We start from the raw sequence: 5,086 nt of genomic DNA, 5'->3' as shown, positions 1-5,086 counted from the left end.
ACAACTGAAGAGATACAGTGAAATGGAAAATAAGAGTAATGTGGAGTTAAACTAAAAAGAAAAAAAAGGGCACCGGGGTGGCTCAGTTGGTTAAGCATCTGCCTTCGGCTCAGGTCATGGTCCCAGGGTCCTGGGATCGAGTCCCACCAGGCTCTCTGCTCAGCAGGGAGCCTGCTTCTCCCTCTGCCCCTCCCCCCCACTTGTTCTCTTTCAAATAAATAAATAAAATCTTTAAAAAAAGAAAGTAAGAAAAGAAAAAAAGAATAAAAACCAAAAAACCAAAACCATTCAACAATAACAGGTTGTTTGGAATGCATTATTAAAATTTCTGAGAATGCAAGAAGTTCAAACCCCCCTTATTGAAAGGATAACTGGGGTTAAGATATTATCAGGGTTCCGTTCTTGCTTTTTATGTCACTGGCCAGAAGCAGGATTACAGAGCATTACACGGGCACTGGCGTTCCTGGGTATGAGAGGAACCTGCTCGGGGACTGATGTGAAAGCCCACCACCCCTCCAACAGCACGCCAACCCACCGCTGGGTGAGGTAGCTGTTAACAAGCACTACTGGGAAGTAGAAAGTATACGTCCAAGTGTTTAATTTCTGAAGGTTGACAAAATAATTTTTTTTAAGATTTTTAAAAAAGATTTGTATTTATTTATTTGCTGGGGCAGAGGGAGAGCACAAGCAGAGGGAATGGCAGGCAGAGGGAGAGGGAGAAGCAGGCTCCTCGCTGAGCAGGGAGCCCGATGCGGGGCTCGATCCCAGGACCCCGGGATCATGACCTGAGCCGAAGGCAGACACTTAGCCGACTGAGCCACCCAGGCGTCCCGGCAAAAGAATCTGAGAATGCAGTATCTAAGTTTAAATGCAAGCAATCGTACACGCCAGGTAGGACAGCGTGAAAGCAAGCGTTTGCCCTCAAGCGGATCTGACCGCACACCCCTCTGACAAGCCCTCACGACTGCACCACACTGCACATCAGTGGCGCTTCCCAGCCACCTCACCCCACCTACCCTCCCAGCCTCTCTCCTACCGCACCCCCACGAACTGTCCACTCTCAGATCGCACTGATACTTCCTTTTCAAAGGCTTTTTTGAAGTTTGGGAACTTGAACTTTGGGAATGTGCCCCTTGGGTTTCTGCCTCTGCTTTGCTCATGCTGTTCTCTCTTCTGTGAGCGCGCTTTCCCTTCCCATGTTGGCCGACGGAAATCCTGCCTGCCTTTTGTTAGTTGAACAGTGGCTCCCCAAAATCTATGCCCAGCTGGAACATCAGAATGAGAGTTCATTTGGAATGAGGGTCTTTGCAGATGTAATTACAGTAAGGACCTTGAGATGAGATCGGCCTGGATTAGGCTGGGCCCTAAATCCAAAGACCCCTGATCTCATAAAACAGAGAAGATGAGACAGAGAGAGAGAAGGCCGTGTGAAGACGAGGCAGAGGCTGAGTGATGCAGCCATGGGCCCAGGGATGCCGAGGACTGCAGGCAACTCCCAGAAGCTGAGAGTGAGGCAGGGCACAGACGCCCCCCCAGAGCCGCCGGAAGGGACCCACGCCGCCAACCCCTGAATAGAGCTCCCCTCTCCAAAGCTGCCATGTCTGTGGCAGTTTGTGGTGGGGGCCTCAGGAAACTGACGCAGCTTCCAAGTGGAGTTCAAGGGCCCGAACACCTTCCTCGGAGGACCTCAAGTCAGAAGTAACTGCTCGTTTTGACATTCCCGTTAGTGCTTTGTGAGTAATTCACTTCTGGAGTCGTCGTATGCCTTGTACCAAAGTTATGGGTCTGCCTTCCTTTTTAGACTGTAGCTTCTCGAGCCACCAGACAGGCACCCAACCCAGCCAGTTCCCAGCAAACCTCTCTGCGGATTCCCAGTCGGAGGACGTCACTCAAGCCCATACAGGAGAGAGGGACTGCTCCTGTTGGTGTCCTGTCCTCACTCAGTCAGCCCTGGGCATCCTCCCTGGCTGCCCGTCTATTAACAGTTTAGAGCTGTGGGGCCTTGGGCCTTACAGGACCGCCGGAAGGCTCTCAAAGGGACCAGTGGCCTCTCCTTGGGGGCCGGCTTTTCAAGCTACTGTCCAGCCACCACAGAGAAGAGGCTCTGCTTGGCCACAACTGCAACATGCACGCACACACACACGCACCCGACTGCCACACACACACCCATGCACGCGCGCGCACGCGTGACTGAGAGCCTCGTCCCACCTCCTTCCTTTACCACGACTCGACACTGCTCTTCAAGTCATCACAGGTCAGAGCAACAGATCCAAACCACGTCTCAAAGAGCTGAGTGTGTAAGAATGAAGGCATTTCTTTGCATATTTTAGAGAGAGAGCAAGCGGGAGAGGCAGAGGGAGAGGAAGAGAATCTCCAGCAGATGCACTGCTGAGCACAGAGCCCAACGCGGGGCTCGATCTCATGACCCTGAGATCATGACCTGAGCCAAATCCAAGAGTTGGATGCTTAATCGACTGAGCCACCCAGGTGCCCCAGGATGAAGGCACTTTATTTTTTTACTTTTTTTTATTTACTTTTTAAATAAGATTTTTTATTTATTTATTTGAGAGAGAGAATGAGAGAGAGAGCATGAGAGGGGTGAGGGTCAGAGGGAGAAGCAGACTCCCTGCTAAGCAGGGAGCCCGATGCGGGACTCAATCCCGGGACTCCAGGATCATGACCTGAGCCGAAGGCAGTCGCTTAACCAACTGAGCCACCCAGGCGCCCGGCACTTTATTTTTTTAAAGATTTGTATTTATTTGAAGAAAGAGAAAGAGAGAGAGCATGAGCGGAGAGAGAGGAAGAAGGAAAGGGAGAAGCACACTGCCTGCTGAGCAGGGAGCCCAATTCGGGGCTCGATCCCAGGACCCCGAGATCATGACCTGAGCTGAAGGCAGACGCTTAACAACTGAGCCACCCAGGCGCCCCGATGAAGGCATTTTAAAACAAAATTCACAAATCACCCCAAACTTCACTTAAAACCCCCCTGAAACCAAAAGCCCCAACTCATTTCCAATCCCCATAATTTTAACTTAATATATAGATATTTCATTGTAATTCCACAAACGATCAATTTTAGTTTTTTTAAATTTTTTAAAGATTTTATTTATTTATTTGACAGAGAGAGACACAGCGAGAGAGGGAACACAAGCAGCGGGAGTGGGAGAGGGAGCAGCAGGCTTCCCACCAAGCAGGGAGCCCGATGCGGGGCTCGACCCCAGGACCCTGGGATCATGACCTGAGCCAAAGGCAGACGCTTAACGACTGAGCCACCCAGGTGCCCCAGATCAATGTTAGTTTTTTAAAAATGTATCTTTTATTCTTTATTCTACATTTTGAAAGACAAGTTTACTATCACATATGCTCTTTTATTTTTTAGAAAACCACTTAAAATAGTTGAGCAAGAAACAAGCAAAAATGGGGAACATGGAACTTAAAGTATATGGGAAAGCCCAGACTCATGTAAGTTTTCCTGAAGTGCTTAGAAACATAAATGTTAACAAAGTCAATGCTTAAATATAATTTTACCAGTATAAGGTTTACCCCCTTATTGGTCTTTTCCAAGAACTAGGATCTTACTTTTGTTAAGCGGTAGCAAAATAAAGGAAGTGCATTAGATTTTTTTCTCTCCATTCTTTCTGCATTCGGTTTGGTGCATATGGGCAGCGAGTCCCCACCGAGGGGGAAGTGCATGGGCTCTTCCAGGAAGGGCAAAGACTCAGGAGGAAATAAGTGTGGGTGGGTAAAGGCACACAGTCTCCCCAGCTAGTTCAAAACCGGCTGTAATAAATGCCTGAGGGATATCACAGACAGAGCCGTGACCTTGAAATTACACGTGACTCCCGTTCACTTTAAAATGGCTTCATGTTGAATTCTGGGAGCCACACGACTGAAACGTTCACCCCAGCCAACATTCCCTCGTTCTCAGGACACAGACTACTCCGCTGAAGCCGCGGTAAGGATCAAGCCCCGAGCACCCGACACGCCGGCAGGATGGGGCCACACTGACAGGGACGATGCCAACAACTGCCTCACGGCCACCAGCACCTTCCACCAAGCATGTTTCCAGCAACTTACAGACGTTTCCTTCTCCCTCTAGCTTACTAAGGATTTTGTTAAAGGAACACATGCTGACCTTGCTCTAGTGCTATTTTGGTATCTACTGAGATGACCAGAAGCTCCTCTCCTTTAACTGGCAGAGGTTAATTCCTTGGTGATTTCTTAGTAAACTGCGGTCTTCTTACATTTCCGGGACAACACCTTGCTTGGTTACCGTGCAGCTCGGGGCTCCTCCTGCTGATGTGTACTCGAGCTCTGCCCATATTCTCAAAGCCAGGTTAAGTCATCTGTTTTCTTCTGTGTGTGCCATCAACCCGTTTGGATGTCAGGGTCGAGCTCGCTTCACAGAATGAGCTGGAAGCTGCCATCTTTTTCTATGCCCCTAAATAAATTGCCTACATGTTAACCGCTCCTTGAAGGCCTTACAGAATGCACCCACTGACGGGCTGGACACCGGGCCTCTTTTGCAGAGGCAGAGGAAGACTGAGGACTTTTCACTACTTTTTTTTTTTTTTAATAGCTTTGTTGAGATAGTCTTCACATCCATACCGTTCACCTATTTAAAGTGTACAATTCAACTAATTTTAAATTTCTTTTATGGTGACTTAAAAGAGTTCTAAGTTTATCGATATAGTTTGGTATACTCAGGTTTCTTTTAATGCTATTTCCTAAATCTTTGCATTTTTAATTAAGAACCCCCCCCCGATTTCTGAAATTTGCATTTTCACTCACTACATTCCTGAACAGACTTGACAGAGGTTTGCCCACTTCTTTGGTCTCTTCCAAGAAGTAAGCTTTTGGTGGTGTTGAGCAAGACTACGTTTTGTATTCCATTTCATTGATTGCTGCCTTTCAGTAGGATTTTAGGAGGGAAAAAAGATACATGAATATATTCAGCAAATCATCTTGAGTCACAAGTATGGCAGCCCAATGCAGTCAATTCCATCAGGTGAACTGAAGTCTGTGCGTCAGCAGAGTCCCACACCGGCGTGCTGCAGTCTGAGATTCAGACAGAACGCTACTCCAA

The sequence above is a fragment of the Leptonychotes weddellii genome, chromosome 12, assembly GCF_054177405.1.
Source record: "Leptonychotes weddellii isolate Sample4059 chromosome 12, ASM5417740v2, whole genome shotgun sequence".
Lineage (NCBI taxonomy): Eukaryota > Metazoa > Chordata > Mammalia > Carnivora > Phocidae > Leptonychotes > Leptonychotes weddellii.
Note: the sequence above shows the minus strand (reverse complement) of the source record.